A 24,073-nucleotide genomic window follows, 5' to 3' on the forward strand; every position below is an offset into this window, starting at 1 on the left:
CGCCGTAACAAGCCAGCTACTCCCCACTTTTTTGTGAATGCAAATCTTTTTCCACATTTCCTCTTGCCGTTGAAGCTTAGAGCAATGTTGGAATCGCATTAACCGTGTGTATGTTTATTGAATAAGGGTATTATCTCCAGGCAGTAACCGTCATTCCCGTGAGCCACCCACTCTTCATTCACGTCCTCTAGACTTTATGGATCCACAGTGTTTATCCCAAGCCCCTTTGAAGTCCTTCACAGATCTGGTCTTCACCATTTCCTCTGGAAGGGCATTCCAGGCATCCACCACCCTCTCCGTGAAGAAATACTTCCTGACATTGGTTCTGAGTCTTCCTCCCTGGAGCTTCAAATCGTGACCTCTGGTTCTGCTGATTTTTTTTTTTTGCTTTACGTCTGGACTCTTGTCAGGTAAGTAAGGGCAGCAATAACTTTCCTCCCAGATCTTATAACCAAAATCCTTCCCAAAACTGATCTTATCATCAGAAACACTTGCAGCAGGTCACCACCATTCCTCTACCCTCGATGTGGGTGCAAAGGGGCCCCTGGGGAGACTTCCATGTAATCTTTCTCCAGGTCAAAAACCAGGAGTTTCGCAAGGCTTCTTACAACAAAAATGGAAAAATCCCTTAGAAGAAGCCGGAAGACCAACCTAAGCAGCCAAGAGAGTGTACTGGAAAGGCAGCTTCTCGACCTTCTGCCCAAACTGCAGGCTCTTGGTGCCTGAGACCAGACGTAGGCCCTGAACCAAGTGAGGCAGAAACTCCTAACTCCGAAACCAAAGCCGCACTGCCCCAACTTTTATTTCCTCACAAGAGGGCAGTCATCCCATCTCCCTGAATGGTACCTCCCCTCCCCTCAATTACTAGTCTGCACTGTTCCCAGCTAAAAGAGTTAAACTAGTGCATATAAGTATTGAACCCAAGGGGTCATTATACCTAAGAAAAAGTACCGGCACCAATCTGCAATCTCTTTTTGGGTGGGGTACTTTGTCTGCCTAAAAATACACAGATACTTTTGAAAACTGTGTCTGCAAACCCCTCCAAAGCTTTGCTCCGGGAGTGCCTCCTTTAACCATGCAGGAAGTGGCACTGGGGGCGTAATTTCACCCACACATAAAGGGGAACAATTTTCAGTGACCACATTCGTGCAGCTAAAATGACTTTGAAAAGTTCCCTCCTGCCTCTTTTATGCTCCCTGTCCCTTTAAGAGCTCCTTTCAGTGTTGCAGCACCCAGAGGTCCTCTCTTTGCAGACAGAGGCACATGGTTGGAAGTTAAGGCAAAAAAAAAAAAGAACCAAAGCATTAGAGGGCCCAAAATAAAGGCTTTTCAATAAGAGATTTTACACCTGCACGGAAGCCATTTCAGTTAACGGGTATGAACCATAAATGCGGCCTGCTGAGTGTGCGCACCTTCCCTCCACATCCCTGCTCTGATGTCTCTGACAATTAAGGCTGCTGTTAGATTCCTCTCCTTAATTAAAGAGGTGAAACAGCTGTGTGCGGCAGCAGTGGCCTTCCAGCATTGCAAGTTCAGGCAATCCAGTTTTTTTTTTTGCTCTGAGCATAATTAGCCACACCTGAGGGTTGTTGGGGGATTTTTTTTTTTTCTTTTTAAAGGTTACAAAGGTACACAGTAGTTTTGGAGGGGAGGGGGCCTCCTTTTCCGGTGCGGCTAATTCGGTTCACGATGGAAGTTGCTATGGCTTGAACTAGCACGCAATGGGCATCTTAAAACGCTCCCTGCTTCTCAGGGCTGTGACACTTGAGCTAAGCTCTGTGACGAGCTGGGGGCTGCTGGTGCGTCAGGACTGAGATGCCCCAGCAAGGCCTTCATGGTGGGTCAGCACTGGAGGGATGAGCAGCCACTAGGCTGTTTTTTTGGGGGGGGTTGTTTGCTCACAATAACTTCCACTAGCATTAAATCAATTCTAGACACTCTCACAGCATAACAGGAAAATCTGTCTACATGAAATCCAGTGCAGGTCGCAGAATGTAAGAGATGAGAGATTTGCTTTCCTAGCTGATTCCCTGTGGAATTGATGAGCTTTTGCTGACAGATTGCATTAAACCGCAGACCTGGAACACCTGATACCAGGGAGTACAATGACTGGTCAGGACAGGCTCGGTATCCAGTTTCTTAAGCAGGGGGAGGCCTCTTCCAGTCCTCGTGGGCCTCAATCTGCTCAGGCTTGCAGGATATCCCTTATGAATATGCAAGAGATGGATTTGCCTCCCTCCCCCCAGTCTTTCCTTTCATTCTTCTGCCAGGGTAGCAGCTTAAGACATTCTGCATGCCATTTCGGTTATGGACGCTGGTGACATTGTTCTTTTTTTTTCACTGACTTGACTTCTAATCCTGGTCCTGCAAGGGGCTCATCCAGCTGCAGCAATGAAAACAGCCTAAGTCTATGTCCCTGCCTGAGGACTCTGCAGAGCTGTCCCCTAAAGGTTGCCTGCTACTATCTCCTCCACCTCTTTCCAGGAACGAGGTAAGTGCAGGCTGGGAAAGACCCATGCACAGCAGCAATAGCAGTTGCTTCACCCCTTTCCAGTGCTCCATGCCTGAGCAGGAAGTAAGCCCTGCATTTCTTGGAAGCCAGTGGGACTGATTTGCCTCCATAGCTTAATTTATCCAGAGCTGCCGGGTGTCCCAATTCAAGGAGAGTGGTTTTAGGGCAGTCTCTGATATCTGCAGTTAGTGCAGTTAGTATAGCTGTGTTTAAAAAAGGATTGGATATGTTCTTGGAGGAGAAGTCCATTACCTGCTATTAAGTTCACCTAGAGAATAGCCACTGCCATTAGCAATGGTTACATGGAATAGACTTAGTTTTTGGGTACTTGCCCGGTTCTTATGGCCTGGATTGGCCACTGTTGGAAACAGGATGCTGGGCTTGATGGACCCTTGGTCTGACCCAGTATGGCATGTTATTATCTGACAATCCCTATCCTGATGCATTCTGCAGTGCTGATTTCAAATGGAAGATACTGGGACTACAACTTCCACGATGCATTGGGAATTAAGATTAAAAAAAAAACCCCAACCTAAAATTACAGTAGTCTCTCTTCTTGAACTGGCTCCCTTGGCAGATTTGCATTTCATCAGTCACGGCTCCTATGTATTGACAGTTTTCAAATAGCATGTGTAGCTGCAGGTGGCTGGCCTTTGAAAACTGTCTATATGGCAAAAAGTACCCATGGGGCTTTGCACCTGCCATTTGTGCAGATAATGTTTTGCTGGAAAATAACACATGTTGATCTGAAAATCAGATCTATGCATTATGTTTCTCTTACCCATCACCACCTCATACCCAGGAGTACCTCCCCTCATTGCACATGCTGTGCCAATCCACACATACTTATAATTGGACAGAGGAAGGAAGGTCGTTTTCAGAGTAGCCAACTTCCCTGAGTAAAACTACTTTAAAATGCGTCCACCCAATTCATTAATATCTTTCCACTCAGTTGGTATATAGTACTTGATAGCACAATTATTTTTTTTTTGTGTGGCCCAGGTCTTAAATTTGATCCTATGTCCGTAATGATGTCTCCATTTTACAATGCTTTTGATAATGTTGAGATCTTTGCCTTTATAGAGGCGTGCTGCATGGCTCTTAGCTGCCTCTTTAAGGAAAGTTATGAGAGTGGACCTCTAGGGGGAGTGAGCCCTGGTTCAATATAAGTTTGTGCTCAGAGTGGGAGAGTGTGATGTTTGGATTACCTTGGGTTTGGAGAGATTTCTGGTAGTCGGCAGTGATTCCTGGTAGGTCTGTCAGTTTACCAAAAATAATGGGGTTCCTTCTATTGAATGCAAAAAACGGAATACAATAAATGTCAGTTTACCCAGAGCAGCAGGGCCACGCTACCATAAAAGCAAGAGTATCATCACTGGACTCCTAAGTCATGCCCCATGACACCTACAGGGACATATGGACTACAATTATCTTGTGGGAATAGAGATAAAATAATATAAACTGCTGAGAAATCTGTGACGAGATGTAAGTACCGTAGATAAGATTTGTTTGACGAGCAACTAAGACGCTTAGAATGTTGACTAACTAGATTAAGATCTTGATGTTACATTAGAGAATGAGGAAATGTAAAAGAGTATTCCTTTTCGCCGTGCTGCTTAGCTTAACACTGCTCTGATTCCTGTGAAGCATCCTCTTTGGTGATTATTATTATTGTGAATTGATTGCTGGTAACCCCACAAGTTTATAATTTTGCAGTATATTCCAGGAGTGAGACTTTGATTACTAACATCCCAGGACTTTGAGTTCAAAGTTTGAGTCTGCCACTTAGGGAACTGAAGATTGAAAGTGTTTGCTATAGGGGTGCAGCCAGATGGTCACAGAGGGGGAAAAGGAGGATTTTGCTACTTTTCCTTGTCCAGCATAACGAGAATACAGCCTTTGCCTCTGGGCCAGATGCAGTCTACCACATCTACCCGACCATTTTGTGAATTCTTGAACCCACAGAGACTGTCAGAATCATAAAATAAAACAGCATCAGAGACTCTTTTTTTTTATATGTCCAACTAGAGGGTTACATTGGTAAAATGAATTCAAAATATGTGTCCAGTCTATTTTTGAAAAGTCATGGGAAGGGGAGAAGGGAGGAGGTAGCTGGCGAGGAAAGAGGGGAGAATTGTTTTTATATACATAGGTCCTTGGCCCCTCTGCTGATCCTTTTTTTTTTTTTTTTTTTTTTTTTTACACACTTTTTTGCTTGTCTTTTCTTCTCCAAATAGGCAGGGGACAAGCAGTGAGGTCAGAGAGTGAAAGACAAGATACTCAAGGGTGAATTTTCAAAGAGTTATGTAAAAATGAGCATAAATGTTGTTTTAGAAACATCAAACATACATACGTATTTTTGCTTTTGTACACAAGTTTACATGCATAAAAAAGAGCCGGCCTAGGAGCATTCAGGGGCCAGACCAAGATTTACATGCGTAGGTTGCAATACAAAACTTACACGAGTTCATATAGTGACTTATTTGCTCAACTGCAAACCTGCTAACTCCATATGTATGATGGGGGAGGTGGACATTCGCGTATTTTATAATCTGTGCATACCTGAAACACAGGTATGCGCAGATTAAAAATACTGTAGTAGTTCTCTATATGGGACCGTTCAACATTGTTTGAAAATTATATTGTTTAATGGATTCGTTTTGAAGCATAAGAGAACACAAGAACCTCTCTGTGTCAGCTGAACTGGATTAGAAAAAAAACAATTCTTAATGTAAAATAGCAAGAAATGGAAAGTGACTGCTATTTGCTGACATAGCTAGATTGCTGTTGTCTTTATGTAATGTACTTGAGATGATTCTCGCTGCACCAAACTCCATGTTGCATGATATACAGCTGTATAATGAGACTTGTCAGACTGTCACCTGCACTATTTACCACCGATGCTTTTTACAACCTGCTCTTTCAGTACATTATTTAAAAAATGGACCTGCCTGAAGTAATCGTTTCAAAAATCAGGGGCTTAAGCATATGTAAGTGACTCCTTCAAGTAAAATAAGACTTCTCCATCATCTCCAGTACTGGCTGCATAGGCTAGGACAGGGCTGGCTATGGCCAGTTCTAAAGAGCCACAAAAAGGTGTGGTTTTCAGCAAATCCACAAGGATTATGCATAGGAGAGATTTTCATGTACTGCCTTCACTGTATGCAAATCTATCTCATGCATATTCATTATGGAAATTCTGGAAAAACAGGCCTGTCTGTGACTCTTGAGGCTTGGAATTGGCGACCCCTGGCTTTGAAAGTGGAGATTCCCAGCTTCTCCTTTCTCCTGTTTGACCTTGAGAGACATTCTGAACTCCAGGTGATTAACTTCATCTCAACAATACTTCCCTTTACTTAAGACCAATAATTCTTTGCCATGGGCACCTTTCAACCTTAACTTATGTGACTGAACAGTAGCATGTACATGCAATGGGGTGGAGGTCTCAAATAATAACTACCTAATAAAATGAAAGACTGTCTGGGGTTGCCAAGCCAGCCTTCGTCTGCCACTCTGATGGCCCCTTCCTCCTGACAGTAGCCCTTAATATAATTGGTCAAACTGCCAGGCTATCACCACCTATGCCATCAGCTACTCCCAACCAGTCCAATCCAAGGAGAAAGCTTCACGTTCTGTATTATTCAGCAGAATAATATGAAAAGTGGAGGAAAGGAATGGTGCGCATCTACTAGAGATGTACATATGAGTGTTTAGTTTCAGGAGTGTTCTTTTTTGTTTGTGTTTTTTTTTTTGTTTTGTGTTTTTTCTTTTTTCATCTTATTTACTTTCCTTTTCCATTTTAGCACATGCTATTTGTAAATATAGAGAATCTTTCATCAGGGAATTCAGGGAGGTTAAATTTCTATATATTTAAAAGACTTTCATGGAACAAATGGTCCTTGAACTGATGGGGGGCTACTTTACATCTACTAAAGGAGTCCGGAGAGGGGGTACATAAAAACAAGCATAAAAAATTAACAGACAGAAAAACAGATAAGAACAAATAAAATGTAATTATTATGTATGAAACTTTCAATTTAGGGACATATTGGAACATATTATTGAAAAGCCTCTGTAAACAGAAAAGTTTTTAATTGCTTCCTAAACATCTTAAAGGTGAATTTTAAAAGCCTGGTGCACGCCAAAATTGGGCCGGTGCATGCCAAGCAGACTTTAAAAGTTGCCCATCTATGCCCATATCTCCCGCTTCGCGCTCAGATGAAAAGTTCTGAAAAGGGGGCAAGGTGTGGACATAGTCTGGGCAGGGCAATGGCATTCCTGGATTTCACCATGAAATTTGTGCGTAAATACTTACACACATTGGCATGCACCAAGGTCCCCCCTGCTGCGTGACTTTATTTTTGCTATGGATGATGTGTAGGTCATAAACCAAAAAAAAAAAATCTACACACATCAGTGGGGTTTTAATGGTCAGGGCTAACAGGGGAGAAGGGAGGCTATTAAACTAGGAGGGATTGGAAATCCTATACCTTACCTGGGTGAACTGGGAACAAACTGGTAAAACTGGTAATGTTATTGATGCGTGTGTCTTTTAAAATCGCCCCTCTTACGCGGTAGCTGTGGCATTTGCGCAGATAGGAGCACATCCACTTAAAATTGTGCGCACATGAGCGAGTGTTCAGGCTATTTTATAACATGCACACCCATATTTTCTCGATTATTACAAAATGGCTATATCCCTGGGTGCAGGAGTTGAATGTGCACACATGTGCGCCCACGCGCCTGTTTCAGAAATTACCGTCCCCATGTCCTGCATAAGGCGAAAGGACAATGGTAACATGTTCCAAAAGGTTGGACCAAAGATAGTGAAAGATTGTTCATGTGTGACAGAAATATGAGCTGCTTTTGGGGGAGGGCATCAAGAAGGAATTGACTGGAGGCCCATAGTTTATGAATTGGGGTATGTACAGTATATATGTGCTTATCACTGGAATGCAGGAATTGCTGCAAGGGGTAATGATGGTTGAAATGCTTGGCAACAGAGATCACAATATAAAAAATCTGAATACATAAATACAAACATACACAATGCAAACAATTTTGAGGTAACTGTAGGGGAATAATAAATAAAACTATTGTAATAACATAGAACTTTAAAAAGGGAGACTATGATAAGATGAGGAAACTTAGTTAAAAAGAAACTAAAAGGAACAGTTGCAAGGGTTAAAAAATCTGTATGAGCCATGGAAACCATTTAAAAACACAATCATTGAAGCCCAGATAAAATGTATTTCATGCATTAAAAAGATCAAAAGAAGAATAAGTGTCTGCCAGCATGGCTAAATGGTATTATGAAAGAGGCCAAAAAAGGCATGTTTTAAAAAATGGAAAGCTGGACCTAATGAGAAAAATAGAAAGGCACACAAGCATTGCCAAATTAGATATAAAACTTTAATAAAGCAGGCCAAGAGAGAATTTGAGAAGAGACTTGCCCAAGTGGCAAAAATTAATATAAAAAAAAACTTTATCAAGTATGATTAAAAAAAACAAGAACTCTGGCTATTGGATTACTAGGGTGTGCAGTGAGGATAAGGCCATAGTAGAAAAGCTAAATTAATTATTTGCTTTGGTCTTTATTGAGGAGGAGGAGGATGGGGAAATGACCATCCCTGAACCACTCTTTGAAGATAATGATTCAGAGGAACTGGATCAAATCAGTGTGAATCTAGAAGAGATTTTAGACCAAATTGAAAACTAAATAGTATCAAATTCTCTGGACCTGATGGCATTCATTATAGAGCTCTAAAGGAACTCAAATATGAAACTTCAGAACTGCTACTGGTAATCTGTAATTTATTATTCAAATCTTCCTCTATTCCTGAGGACTGGAAGGTAATAAATATAATGTCAATTTTCAAGAACGGCTCCAGGGCTGACCTAAGTAATTGTAGAATAGTAAGCCTGACACTGGTGCTGGTAAAATGGTGGAAGCTATTAAGAACAAAATTACTGATCATATATAAAAAATATAGTTCAATGGGGAAGAGCCAGCATGGATTTAGCAAAAGGAGGGCATGTTTCACTAACAGATTTCTTTGAAGGTGTAAATAAGCATGTGGATAAAGGGGAACCAAATGACTAACAGTGTATCTGGATTTTCAGAAGGCGTTTTAAAGTCCCTCAAAATAGACTCCTCAGGAAACTAAAAGGTCATGGGACAAGAGGTGATGTCTTATTGTGTACAGGTAACTGGTTAAAAAATAGGAAGCATAGAGTAGGAGTAAATGGTCAATTTTCCCAATGGAGAATGGTAAATAGTAGTATACCCCAGTGATGTGCATTGTTTAACTTACTCATTAACAATCTGGAAAAGGGAACAATCAGTGAAATGAGTGAATTTGCAGATAACGTTAAAATATTCAAAACAATTAAAACATAAGCAGACTTTGAGGAATTGCAGATGGACCTTACAAGACTGGTGAACTGAACATCTCAATAACAGATTAAACTGAATGTGGAAAAGTGCAAAGTGATGCACACAGCAAAAAAAAAAAAAAAAAAAAAGATCCAAACCCTATGAATAAAACGCTGGATTCTGTATTAGGAGCAACCACTTGGGAAAGGGATCTTGGAGTTACTGTGGACAATATATTCAAATCCTCTATTCAGAATGCTGCAGCAGAAAAAAAAATTAGGAATTATTCATAAAGGAATGGAGAATAACACTGAATATCATAAAGCCTCTCTATAACTCTCTATGGTGTGACGGCACCTTGAGTACTTTGTGTAGTTCTGATCACCCCATTTCAAGAAAGATATACGGGGGAATATTAAATCCCCGACACGCACCAATACCAGCAGATATGTGTGTGGCCGGGCTACGCAAATGCCGATCACATTTTCAGAGTGGCCCGGCCACGTGCATATTGCCTGAAAAGAGGTGGGAAGGGGCGGGGTGAGGACTGTCTGGGACAGCGCACGCAGAACTTACTTCTGCTCTTTAAAGAAGGCAAGTTCAAAAACAAAAACATTTAGCTGAGTTAGGGTGGGTTTAGGGTTCTGGGTGGAGAGTGGGAAAAAGGGAGGAAGAATAGATAGGGGGTTAGGGAACTGGGCAAAGTCCCGATTGCATCGCCGTGTGTGTATTGCAAACCCCCTCTTTACGTGTGCAAGTCGGCACCCGCTCACATATGCACACGCTGATATAAAATCGGGAATGCATGTGTGCGCAGGTAGCCAATTTTATAACATGCGCGTGGCAACGAGCACATGTTATGAACTTGGCGCGTCCATGTGTGCACGCCGGGAACCAGCTTTCTAAAGGGTAAAAATTATCTTCCTTGATCCGGCTAAATGTATATGTTTTAGATTGTAACGCAGACAGATTAAGCTGGTCAATAAAAGGAATGGGGCCAGAGAGATTCTTGGATCAAGGTTTTTTTTGTTTAGCTGGTCAGCATGGATTTCCAGTGCCAGCCTGCTAAATTTGACTATACAATTGCAGAGTTAGGAGGATTTTAAGCCACAAATCTAGCCAGTGAGATGCATCTGAAAAGCCAGTTAAAGATAACCAGATACATTTTGCCCCAGTTATCTTCCTTGCTGAACCATTTTTTTTTTTTTTTTTTTTTTGCAAATTTGCCCTTTGATTCTTATCCAAAAAAAAAAAAGCCCAAGAAACATCACTCCCGGAGAATATATATATGTGTGTGTTTTCTCTGTCCAAAGCATTACTGCAGGCCTGTTGGATATGCAGGGTGCCAGCTAGATTATGTTACAATCAAAACAGCACCAGTGTGCCTGCTCCACACAGTCCTATCAAATCTTTCACAATACTTTAGAAATACCACATAATAGCAGGCAAAGGAATAAAATGCTGTGACAGATCAAATCTTTTGAAGAAGCAGCCTTCAAAATATTAATTTCCCTGGCGGCTTGGGGGAAGGGGCTTTACTGATTCTTCTTTCAGCCTTATCCCTAGATGTACTTTTTATGTTTTGTACTGCTAGCTTTTATGAGTTGGTTTTTTTTATAAAAGCAAGTCTAGTAACATTTCCCTCTCCGAGTATTTTTCATTGGCTGTTTGTGCTGTATGATAAATATTATGGAAGTAAATTTCAAAGACTTGCATGAGTAAAAATGAGCATATATGTGCGTAAGGAACCCATACTCATGCAATTGGTATTTTATTAAAGTCGAAAGGACGCACAAACTTTGTTTTGTGTACAGATATATGCGTGAAAAAAGAGTGTTTCAGGGCGGGGCCAACAGTTATGCACATAAGGTGCTATTTAAAAGGTACTCATTCGCTTACATTTGGCAACTTGCTTGTGTAATATTACTCCTGCTAATTAGCTTGTGCAACTGATATCAGGCTTGTTTATTGAGTTTCATTGGCTGGGTGGGAGGTCTGGATGGACTGGGGGAAATTTAGGCTTAAAGAGCCAGGAATGTCTGGATGATGTGGAGAAGAACTGGGCTTAACTGGTGGAGTAATGAGTAAAACTGGTCATTTCAATTACATGAACATGTTTTACAATGTACTGATTCACACGGGTAAATCACGCATATAATATGTGCATGTATATTTTAAAAATAGGTAGGAAAAGTGCATGCATTCAATGCATTGAAATGCTCACTTTCATGGCACTGCATGTGTGGCATCCCCTATGCCACAAAGTGTATAGGATTATATATTTACAGGAGGTGTAAAAGAAAGTAGAGATTTTCCCCTTATAGAAAGTCTGGAAAGACTGTAAAGCTTGTAAAGGCTACACAGAAAGTGGAGAGTGCAAAAGAATGCATTGGGAATAGATTGAGAAGGCTCCAATGCTTACAGGTCATCTGTTGGTCCGAGGGGATGTCCCTACTGGAGATACATTGGGCTACAGCCCCAATGAGCTCGGTCTAGGGGAAAGTTAATAAAAACATTGACTCTCCTGGGTCTGGGGCTGCTCCAGAATGAAGGGACAGACAAACAGGCTCATGAAATACCGACACGCTGAAAACGTTTGTCCAAACTGGACACACTTTTTCTTAATGCACGCACGATCACCTCTCCTGGGAGCTCGATGCAATAGTCAAATGAGCTGCTGCACTAAAAATGATGTGCTAGGGATAAATTGTGAATCCCTAATGCGTCCGAAGCATCAGGCGCCCAGGAGAAGTGGCTGTGCGCAGGTTAGGAAAGTGGATGCTGGTAAATTGAGCATCCATTTTCCTAACCTGACCGCCAGCAAGACTTTTTTTTTTTTTTTTCCATGTTGCTGCTTTCTGGGTTTACTCTGACTTAAGAGCATCATGATATTAAGTTGGAAGAATCTCAGAAAAGCAGTATTTTCTGCATTTCTGTAAACTTTTGGGGCTCCTCAAGACTTTAATGCCAGCTCCAGGGCTGGTATTAATTTTTGAGGGTAACAATGTGCACGTCGGGCACACGGTTATTTTTTACATAAGGGATACTAGCTAATAGCCTCATCTACATGGCATTTAATCGCACATTAACCTGTGCACTAGCCTGAGCACCCGATATTGCATCATCCTGAAAGGATGGGACTGTGATCCTCTCCCAGGGTTACAGGGGTGGAGCTGCAGAGCGGGCAGAGATTCTCACACAGAGTCTCAAGAAGCCTGAAGGAGAAAAGAAAGACAAGAAGTTGGTGAAGAGAAATAAAAAAATAAAAAATAAAAAGAAACAGTGTACTTTAGTTGGGTAGGAACTTATCTGGATCAGGAAGCCAAACCGTGCCGGAGAGAACTTGCCCTGGAGGATCCTGTTTGCAGACTCAGAGGGATATGTTCCTCGAGCAGGTCAGGACACAAGACCTTGTGAGTAAATTGAACTGGAAATGGAAAGGAAAGAGAGGGCCAGGTTAGGCCAAAGAACATTAAGAGAAGAGAGTACTAGTGTAACATTATAGCACTGCTTGAGAAGCAAAAGTATTACTGAGGAGAGAAGAGTTACAATAAATCCTAAGGACTGCTCCTGTTTCTACTAAACTGCTACGATGTTTTATTCAGAAGGTTATTCAGTAAACTATTTTTTGGTTGGATTACAGCTTGTGGGTGGACAATGGCTTATTTCATGGGCGTGTCCCTGGCCCAGCACTGGCCCTGCCCTCAGCTCATGGCGAATGTTTCCCCCCGCCTTGGGAGCGTGACCCTCGGTGCTTTCCAAGGCTGGGAAGGTGATCCCTGTACAGGGGCTACACATGTATTTGCGCATACAGAAGTACAGATGTGAATATTTTATAATACGATATGCACAGATTATACAATACTATTACAGATCTACGTGAGGCCGTAATGAAAGCATTTTTCCCTAATGGGAAAATCATCTTAAAGTTGGGCTTATCACTGTTTATGCTTTCTTACGATGACCGTACCCCAAAATAGCATGTCTCATGCTCTGCTTGGATTGCTGACTGCTGAAGTACTGATCATCACCCTTGCCTGCTCTAAACAAGTAAGGGGGCAATTTTCAGTGACCTCAGATAGTTGCATTGTACACAGCTACCTTTGTACCCATGAACCTTGTAGCTACATTTCCAAAGAAAAACTACCTGTGTACATGTGCACCTTCTAAATCTATGGGCAAGGAAATGGGGACAAAATAAGAACATAAGAATTTGCCAGACTGGCTCAGTCCAAGAATACATTAAGCCCAGCATCCTGTTTCCAACAGTGGCCAATCCAGGCCATAAGAACCTGGCAAGAACCTGTAACCCCATCCCTGGGTGTGGACTGCACTCCAATGGGCCCATAAAAGAATTTATAAGTTCTTTGGGGCAGGAATCCAGGCTAGCTCACCAACTTCCCTTTCTTTCCAGGGTGTATGCTCTTTTGACTGGGGGATGAAAGGAGTCCTCTCAGAAATCAGTATGGGATGACCAACTCTCCCTCTGGAATGCCCTGGGTTAGGGAAATTCTGATACTCTGTGTGCTGTGCCAAAAAGTCAAAGGAGCCACTGTGTTAATGTCCAAATAAATCTTTACTGTTGCAAATAGTTGACCCAGGGCACAATACTGGTCCACAGCACCATAAATATGTTCTTTAAATATTTTTCTCACCCCCAGGTAGGCAGGGTGTCCTTTGGATTTGCAGAACATCCCTTCCAGATGGCCAGCTGCTGCACAGTTAAACTTCGCTCCCATCCCAGGATTCACTGAAGCACCGGATGGGTAGCTCCATGGAAATTAGGCTTTGCCTTTACTCACCTATAGATGATTTAAACCTCCTCTGTTCTTACACAGTCCTTGTTCTTTTGAATCCCTGATAGGAGGGATCCCTTGGACCAGAATTCTCAATGCTCTCATGAGGAAGGAAGGGCAGTCAGAACTTCCATCCTGGATCTTGAAATTAGGCTTATAAACTGAGGATAACTCTGGGGTGGCTCACCAGCAGGTCACTGGCACCCTCTTCCTTACCGACGCAATGGGGGGCAAGTTTTCCCTAACCTGCCTAGGCCCAGACCCAGGGTACTCCGTGCCCTGAGCCAGGAGTTGAACACGCTCCATCGAGGCCCCTACACTCAATAAGGTAAAAGTCCAACAAATGCACCTGGAGGGATCTCCCTCCAGACAGGTTGTGTATTGGCTGGGCAGAAATCCTTCCAGCCCTGACCAGCACCCATAAAAATGGCTTGCTTAGCTAAAACTGGCTGGGCCCGTAAAACAACTAAAAGCTTAATTCTTCTTCTCTGAACTCTGTTCTAAACTCAAAGGACTGCCTCCCAAGCTGTAGCAAGGGTGCGGTTATATTCTGTTTCAAGTGGGCAGGCCATTCCAGACTCTACAGAAGGAGGGGCCGCATTTGAATGGTTCCTCCCATTATCCATCCTTCTCTAGCTAATTGACACTGCACTAACCCAGGGCTTACTGGTAACCCGAGAAGTGCTTGGGTTATATACCCAAACAGTAAATAGATTCCATTCTGCTATCATGCAGTGATAAGTAGTGGCTCTTTCTTAAATCGACTTGGTTAAGAACAGTTTATTGAATTCTCTTCCAGGAACTTGTCCGAACCTTTGTTAAACCCAGCTACACTAACTGCCTTATCCTCTGATAATGAATTCCAGAGCTTAAATGTGCATTGCAAGAGAATTTCTCTGATTTGTTTTGAATGTGCTACTTACATAATTCATGGTTTGTCTTCATATTTTTTGAAAGAGTAAATAACCAATTTACATTTACCCATTCCATTTCACTCGTGATTTTATAGACCTCTATCATATCCCTCCTCAGCCATTTGTTTTCCAAGCTAAACAACCCTAACTAGTCTTTCCTTACAGGGGAGACATTCTATCCCCTTTATCATTTTGTTATTGTTCTCTGTACCTTTTCCACTGCAACTATATCTTTCTTTTGAGCTGCAGTGACCAGAATTGCAAAAAGGTATGGAGCGATATAGAGGTATTATGGCATTCTCTTTATTTTCCATTCTTTTCTTAATAGTTCCTAACATTCTGTTTGTTTGTTTTTTTGACAGCAGCCACACACTGGACCAAGGATTTTAAAGTATTGTCCATTATGTCGCCTAAGTCTTTTTCCTGGGTGGTAACTCCTAATATGGAACCTAAAATCATGTAACTACAGTTTGGGTTACTCATCCCTATGTCCATTACTTTGCACTTGTCTACAATAAATTTCATTTGCCATTTTCATGCCCAGTTTTGCAATGTGATTTAACAATTCGGAATAATTTTGTGTTGTCTGCAAAAAAGGGAGCAACTTCACATGTTGCTCCCTTTTCCAGATCATTTATAAATATATTAAAAACCACCAGTCCCAGTACAGATCCTGAAGCACTCAACTATTTCTCATGCATATTCATTAGGAAAAATCCTGAAAACCCAAGTGGTTGGAGGGGGCCTGAGAACTGGTTTGAGCACCCCTGATCTACTTGCCTTCCACAAGTAGTTCATGTGTGGACAGCAAAAGCGTAGAATCATGCCTTGAAAGAGAGAGAGATGAGAAAATTCCTTTGGGATTAATGAAATTTCTCATTGATACTCCCCAAAATGCAGAAAACAGGTCATTAAGGTAATGACACCATTAGGTTTACAGCAGTTTCACTGGAGTGTTGATTGGAAATGCTCTCTGGATTGCCTATGGTGAGTAGTCAAAATTAAATTCAAGAGAGTCAGCAGGCAGATTGTTAAAGGTTCCAGTAAAGGAAGAGGGAGGACATTAGAAGTTTGGCCATAATAGTAACATGTACACAAACAAGTTAGGTCTAGGTGCTACTTAATAGTGCTGTGCTAAAATTAGTGCCATTATTATTGTTTCAATTACTGATGAATTGTAACGGAGGGACATTGTGCTGCTAGATAGCCAGAAAGCTGGCTTTCATGGGCTCTACATACAATTCTCTTCTTGCTTCCTTGATGCTGTTGGGCTCGATATTGGGGCATAGGCAGATGCCTGGCACCAAATTGAAATGGAGTAGAATATCTGCTTGCTGTGTAAGAAATCAAGAGCTTGTTGCCAAACTAACTCCATTTGTGCTGGTTTTCTAGCCCCTATCTCAGTGTATTCTGTATCTGTATTCTTTATTTTCCAGGGAAAATCAGGATTACAAAACCCCAAGATGTCCATATTCAGCCGCCGCGAGGCCAGTTACATATAACCGGCTAACCCTGTATAGTGGTGCAGCCATGCCACTAAATATATCCTGCTATCTTAAAGTTAGCCGGTTATGTATAACTGACTAACTGTAGGACAGCCCTTTGGCTGACCAGAATTGGCCAGATAAATCAGCCACCTAATTCTGAATATCAAGTTAGCCGGTTAATTTATCCAGCCAACTCGACTCCTCCCCCATCTGCCCATTCTCACCCCTGACTTGTCCAGTTAAATGCTGGCTAAGCCACTTAGGCTAAGTGGCACCCGTTGACCATAGCCAAATATTTAGCTGTGCCATTTAGATCGCTAAGTGCTGTTTTGAATATCAGGCTCCAAGTGGAATAGAATAAGGGTTAGATGATCAAAAGTGAACTTTAATCTTCAGTGAAATCAGTCATAGGGTAGTAAATTCATATCAAAAGTAGTGGGACAGCACTGTGTACTCTGAGTACTAGTCTTACTCAATGAGAATTCTGGGATTATTATGGACCTGATGCCTCAAAAGTTCTCTGCCATTTTGTGTCCATAGAGAAATTCCATTGTAAAGCAAGCCCTATGTGCTCCAAAGAAGAGCCCCTTCAGCCTCGACTTTATAAAAGACAAGGTTAGGGACTCCTACAAGCTCATCTAATATCACTTGGGGAGAGCAGTTTCCTTACTTTGAGCTGGTGTACCGATGGCCAACCCTTATGAAGTCAAAAACTTCCAAATGAGTTATTGGGCTGGTGGGCATGCATTTCAGAGGAATGTTTTTATTAGGACTATTGCCTGTTGGGTGCTAATAAAACTTGTTTTGCGTGTTGCTTTGGACACTTATGTCATGGATCTGCCATTACTGAGCAAGCATAAGATCTAGTTTCTCAGTCTGTGTACACTAACCTGATGGGAGAGAGTCTATTTCACTCTATGCAGCTGTTAGTCTAGTATTACTTGTGTTTGTGCCCCATTGTTGGGGAAATGTTTGTGGATTCTGAGTATGTTTACAGAGCTGAAAGCACAGGATTGTTTCGGGGGTTCTGTCCTAACCTGTTTATATCCCAGACCTCACTAGTATTGTTTGATCTTCCTATTGAGTGAGGCAGAGACAGCCACCAACATTGCTTGGGGTAACAAAAACCTAAATCCATCATTTTCTGCCATCACATTCTATGTTTATATAAAAGGAGGTCGAGAAGGACCACGAATGTCTGAAACTGCTTTTCAGAAAAAAATAGGTTTGGTTCTAGCTATTAAGATGATGCTATTACCCTTCTGTAAAATTGGCAGCTTTGGTCTGTGATTGGGCTGATGGCAGATGCTCATAGAATGAAGCTAGCTACCAGCTGAGAGCTCTAAGCGTTCAGAGAATGCAATAATCCACCACTTTGATCATTGTCCCTGTACCTTTAAAGCTGACCCTGTTATTCTGCAGAGATATTAGAACCATTTGTGGAAAAAGTCAATGGCTGTAAAGTTTTCAAGTGCATGAATCAAATTTAATTAAAACTCCTGGGTAGCCATTTCATTATTGTAAATTGTTCCCAAATTCCATGTCATACACACCGAGGAAAGGCAGATTTTCGTTTCTCATGTTCTTTTTTTTCATGCATAGAATATTCTTAGCACAGCAAAAATAAAAGAATCAATGTTAAGTGTACCTATTAATTTTATTTTCAGTGGTAGCAAAACCTAGTTATCAGGAAAGCCTTTTAAAAAATGTTACTGCCCCCACCAGAGAGAGGGTTTGGGAGGAAAGATGCCTGGCCCTCATGGAAATCCCTGAAGCTTTCTGAGATCATGCATGAAGGTTGAGTGCACAGCAGCAAGACCGAGCTCTTGGAGATAGGAAGCAAAAAGAGACAGACACCAAGCCCTAATACTTCTGTCTTGCAGGATTATGTACAGCAGGAGGGACAGATAGAAACCCATTCCCATGATACCTGTGCCCTTGCAAGGTTATACAGAGGGGCAGACACGCATCTCCTGGTATCTAGGTCCTGTATATAGGAGGACTGTTGGGAATATCAGGAATCGGTGGCCGGGAGACACCAAGGATAGAGAAGCAAGGAGAGAGCCATAGAGGCACAAGGGAGTTGGAGCCCCTGGTATATGCATCTTCCAAGGGGAGGATTAAGACACATCTCCCACTGGACAAGGATTGGATCAAAGAAAAGTGGAGCATTAAAAAGGAGTTGAATATAAGGCCAGTCAACACAGAGGTCCTTTGCTGGTGCAACAGCATGGTGGGATGATTTCCTGCCTGTGGACTGACTTCCTGCTTCCTGATTCCCTGCTACTGTACTCTCTGCCATTACTACTGGATTTTTGCTGCTGGACTCTTTACCTTGGTTCCATGTTCCTTGTTGCTGGATTCTCTGCTCTGATTGTGCTTCCTGATTGTTCATTGCAGACATTGCCTGGTCTAGTTCTTGACTCCTTTCTGGACTGTCCTTTGGAGACTGCTCTTTGCCTTGCTATGAGACTTCAGTTGTCGATGGATCTGGTTCCTGAATCAGATTGCATCTGGTCCTCCATTCTGGTACATGAACTGTAAGTGTGCAGAACGCCTATGGCCCAATCAAATCCTGACAGGAATGCACAGGATCCGCTGATACCCATGCCCTGCAGGTTTGTACAGTGGCCAGACAGTATGCTGTGATACAAAACTTAAATTGTGAACCCTCTGACAGGGAAATACCTACAGTACCTGAATGTAATCCACTTTGAAGTGCCTGAAATGCAGAATATAAATCAAATAAAATAAATACCTACGTCCTGCAAGATTATGTTCAGCATGAGGAATAATGGACACCATCCCCTGAAACCTGTGCCCTGCAGGCTTTTAGATGGGTTAGACAGCATCCCCTAAGGCCTACAAGGTTATATATAGTTTAAGGAAGGACAGACAGCTGTGTGAACCTTGTCAGGGACAGAAATTTTACTGCAAATTTTGTTTTTTGTAGCTAGGTAATACAAAAAGATTTCTACCCTATTTAAAGCAGATGAGAAGTTGTATAGTTGCATAGTCCCTATGAGGGCTTGACCTCTAATGCTGTGCCTGTCCGACCAGGCCTTATGTCCCTACGAGGGTTTGACCTCTAATGCTGTGCCTGTCCATCCAGGCCTTATGTCCCTACGAGGGTTTGACCTCTAAGATGGAACCTGGGGTAACTGATGACAAACCCCAGAGATGGTATCACCTGGATGGTCACATGTAAGGAGCGAAGCACCCCCTAATGGCTGTCCTGCTAATGTCCATCCTCCTGCTTTAGGGTTGATGAGAGTCCAAGGTAATTTTTCCCCCTCTGTGCCATGAGTCTGGAGCCAGTGAAGGATAACATGCGTCTGGAACAGTATACAGCTTCAAGGGCAAGTTGCATCTCATGAGTTGATTGGCCTCAAAGCACCTTGCATAGGATTCAGAAACAGTGGGGGCATGTGGCTGAATCCTTGGGAGAGGATAAAAAGGAAGGAGTAAGAGGAAGCCATTGAGATGGGAGGCTACCTATGTTGGCAGCAGTGTCAAGGCATGGTCGGTGAGGGTCCCTCTCCTAGTTAATTCATGCCAGGACTGATTGTCCTCCTGCTGCCCGATGCTGACTATAGTGCATGCAACATGGACAGCGAGTGTGTTTTTCCTGGCCTGTGTTATACACAGTGCAAACAAGTAAGGTACAGTGAGTATTTACAAGGCCGGCTTCTCTTTAGTTTGATGGGGGTGGGGGGAGGGCAAACAGGGCAATTGCCTGGTATGCCAGCAGCACAAGTGGCCCTCTGAGCTGGAGCTTCGGGGCACCAAGCACATGCGGGCCCCACTCCTTAGTGCTTGACTATGGCCCCAGTGTGCCTGCCACCCAACCTCTGTGCTTGCAACTTCCTCCCAGCGGTTCCCATTATCACAGTAACCAAAATGTGCAAAGCAATTGGGTTCGAGAATGAAATCTGTAACAAATACATCTAATAAAACGTCATCGCTGGTATCCCGAAAACCAGGCTTGTTTGCCAGTCTCAAGGACTGGAGTTCCATTCCCCTGCCCATGCCTTGGTATTTGAATCCCTGATTTTCACTGCTGACATCAGTGATCATGGATTGTCTCTCCTAAGAAGTAAAACACCAGTCTAAAAGTTTTGTTTGGCTTCATTCAAAACATTATGTAATGAAGATAAAGGGTTGGGAAAAGAAACAGTAGCCTGTCGGCAAGTGAATTAATTGGCGATAAGAAACCCAGCAAGCTATACATCTCATTCTGAATAGAGATACAGGGATAGGCGGGAAGACATTTTGTTTATATAATGTCTGGCTTCTTTTGTACAGAGTCTGGCTTCTTGCGGTTTGTGGTTCAGTTTCTGTTTATAGTTTATAGTCTCTTTATTCTGAATTTGGTGAAGGTGAGTCTGTGTTTTGCATGATTAATTGAGGTGGGGTATTCTGTGTTTAAAAAATCAAACTAACGAGGAGGTGGGGAGGCAGCACAGTAATGGTTCGCCCAGGGCAGTAAAAATGCTAGCACCGGCCCTGGCCATATCTGAGGTCCAGGCAATGGTCAGAGGCAAACAGAGGTCAGGCATATCCGAGGTCCAGGCAATGGTCAGAGCCGTTAGGCATGTCCAAGGACCAGGCAATGATCAGAGGCAGGCCAGGGTCAGGCGTAACCGAGGTCCGAGCCAAAGTCAAAATCAGGTATCCATCCAAAAGAGAAGAAGAGGGATGGATAGGTAAGGGAGGCAGGAAAGGGCATGAACAAAAGGGCAACGAAGATGGAGACAAGCTGGACGAGGACTGAAGACAAGCTGGCTCGCAGGGAAGCTGCACGCACTACTAGAGTGGCTGGACATGCTGCTGAGGCAAGCTGTGCCTGGAACGCTGCCTTCTTATAGGGTCATGGGGTGATGTCATCATTAGGGGCCATGGGGGACTTTCCTGCCGCAGTCCCTTTTAAGTGCCCATGAGAGATGCGTGCCCTTGCCGTGGTAGATGCAGCGTGTCGGTGACAGCAGCGTTCTGCTGCGTGGATAGCTGATGGCATTCTCCGTGCTAGGAGGCGGCATGGTGTGCCAGGGGTGCTTCTCTATGTTGGGGGGTGGGGCGGGCAGCCTGGGGCTGGAGGTAAGAGCCCGCGGACCGCCGAGCGAAACAGAAGTAAATTGTAGATAGGTATCTTGGGTGTAAGTAGCACCTATAAATAAGATAATTAGATTGTTCATTTCTTATACTGGGGCACGTGAGTGGAAGAGTATGTATATGGGACAGATTTACCAATTGGCAGAGTAAGCACCTGCCTATGGGAGCCACCCCAGTGGGGCAGCCGCCCTGCCTGTGTCAGTCACTTGTTTTACATCATCAGCTGCTCCAGCTGTTCTTCCCTTATTGCTTTCTAAACTGCTAGCATTCTGTTGAGCTGCAGCAGCAGCATCAAGTAGCCATCTAGTAGTCATTTTGTGGCAACCGTAGTCATCAGCAGGACTGTTGCAGCTGCCATGTTAAATGGCACTCTGGCCCGGGGGAGTCGGGGAAAGGTGTGTGTGTGTGTGGAGAAGGGGGGGGGGGGGGGGGTGGCCATCTGCGTGCATGCCAAAGATCAGGCAGCAGGGCCAGATTTAAAATGATGGCGCCTATAGAGGGAGGACAAGATAAGAGATTCCCTCCTATCTCTCCCCCTGGGAAGCAGTGAGTAGCAGGAGGAACCCCCAGTTTTTGGACACCATTAGAATTCGGTGCCCAAGGCACGTGTCTTGCATTGCCTACGCCTAAATCGGGGCCCAGTCAGGCAGGGATATAAATCTTGCTGTTGGACGCATACGGGGGAGGATGTGAGAGATGTTAGATCCGAGACGGGCGATGAGCGATTAAGGTAGACACGGAAGGAGGGGAGAAGTGCAGAGAGGCAGGGATGCAGGTGGGATTAGGATGGTAAATGGAAAGAGCTTTACTAAAAGATATGTAGCAGGAATAAAGACAGCTGGATTAAGCCTGGCCAGTACTGTTATAACAGTTTGTTGTTTAAAGAATTTACATGTCAGTGCAGCTGCATTCGGTGGAGCCTAAGTGTTTCATATTAATACAGATGCTGTCAAGCTCTGTGAGTAGTTTGTACTGCATTTTGAATCAATACAATTATTTATAACAGAGCTACCGGGACAACTGTAACCTCTGGTAATGTTACTATTGATGATGTAAAATAACTTCATAAGTAGTTATTGAAAATTTTAATAAAAATTAATAGAGAAAGAGAAGGCTGTGAATGCAGTTTGGAGGTGAGATGCAAACAAGCAAGGTGATGGACACGAGGCGGCAAAGAAAGCCTAGCCAGATTAATGGATATTAGCACCGCTCGTTCCCCTGCCCCCACGTACTGACAAGCAAGGGGCACCCATTTATTTCAGTAGGAAGGAAAGTCGCATCTTGATTTCTCATTCTTTTCCCGGCTGGGAGTAGTTGTACCTGAGAATAGAGGGAGCCGTGACAGGACACAGCTCTTTCATTTTGGTGGCGTAGAACAGCCGTGACCGCCCTGTCCCTCGCAGACGGCCAGCATTTAAAAAATCTCTGAAGCTCTAAACTTCCTGTGCCAGGGCCCTGTGTATTCACTTCCTGACCGCTTTGTCTTTTATTCCCTGCCTGTCCTACTTCACAGAAAGTGTGCTGTTTAAAATCTGAAATATTTATGGCTAGAGAGCTTAGAACAGGGCGTTCCTAGTTCCAGATGAATCCTGGACTCGTAAATGAGCAGATGGGGTTATAATTAATTGAGATTTGATGTGTAGCAGACTTTTGCAAATTACATTTCATTTCATCAAAGCATATTCTGTGATCATCCTGTTGGCAGTGCTCTGCATAAACTAATCAGAGGGGGCTGTGAACTTCCATTAATCGTGTTGAAAAGACATTTTGAGAATCCAGACCACCAGGCAGCCCCTCCACAGAGCAATCAAGAAGATCCCCCCCCCCATATAACTAAGCCATCTCTGGCTCAGGTGACGGGGGGGGGGGGGGGGCACAACATGTGTTATCAGAGAGGTGGGCCCCCCAGATGTGTTGGAACATTACATGAAATGTGTCCTGGAACTTTTAGTGCCTATCGTAAAGGGAAGGCGGCTGACTGGATTGGTGCTTTAGATGAAAGACACCTTGGACATTTGGGTGCCTCAGGGAAGAGCAAGTCAAGAGGGGCCCTGAGCCAGTACAGAATCGGGGGAACCTGTTAGGAGATGATGATTACACTCACGCTAATTCAGTGACATTCAGTCACAGGATTGCTCAAAGTCTGAAAAAGAAACAGATAGAACCAAACTGTAAATTATATTCCTAAAAATACCTCCTGTGGTTTTCTCACTCTGAAAGTGTTGGTGCATGAGGCAGTGTCGTGCTGTTTAGAATGACTTGGACTATCTGAGGCTTTAATGTCTTGGGCGTCATTCATTCAGCGGTGGCAAGAAAATCATAATATTAATAAATAAGAAATACAGCAATGCATTCCAGAGTTAGCTGTTCCCAGTAATGCTTGTATAGGCATAGAAGGCTCCATTGGGAGACAGGAGGTGAGTAGATGCATTAATTCAAGTATTCACAAATAGAACAAATAGAAATAGAACATAAATAAATATATAAATAGAATTACAACAAATAGAAACAAAGCACTGATGGCACCAAATCTGGAGGCCACCAGCCGAGGTCATGAAACCAAGTGGGCTGGTAATTATTTCATTCTGCTTTGTAGACTTCACCGACAGGCTGAAGGGTTTTCTTCCCGATTTTCCTTTGGTTGATCCGGTGAGGAAATTTATCCCAGATTTCCAACAACCTTACCCCCCTCCCCTTCCCCCAGTTGACTCTTAAGGAAAGAGCTTCTCCTAGAGATTCTCTTTCCCTGCCCCTTTGGCTGACCCTGAGAATGAGCTTGCCCCATTCGTTCCCTCGGTTCACGCTCGGGAGAAACTTGTCCCAGACTACTGCTTCACGCTGGGAAGAGATGCTTCATGGATTTTCCCACGATTCAC

The 24,073-nt window shown here is 43.3% G+C and overlaps 1 long non-coding RNA gene across 1 annotated transcript in view; it reads left to right on the plus strand.

Moving 5' to 3' along the window:
* The first annotated feature begins 1,682 nt into the window (after positions 1-1,682).
* Positions 1,683-24,073, plus strand: part of LOC115074609 — a 49,249-nt gene continuing 26,858 nt past the window's right edge. The window contains exons 1-2 of the long non-coding RNA XR_003852298.1: positions 1,683-1,837; positions 2,372-2,491. This is a non-coding gene — a long non-coding RNA (uncharacterized LOC115074609). The remainder of the gene's footprint in view (positions 1,838-2,371; positions 2,492-24,073) is intronic.

This window comes from Rhinatrema bivittatum, chromosome 12, assembly GCF_901001135.1.
Source record: "Rhinatrema bivittatum chromosome 12, aRhiBiv1.1, whole genome shotgun sequence".
NCBI lineage: Eukaryota > Metazoa > Chordata > Amphibia > Gymnophiona > Rhinatrematidae > Rhinatrema > Rhinatrema bivittatum.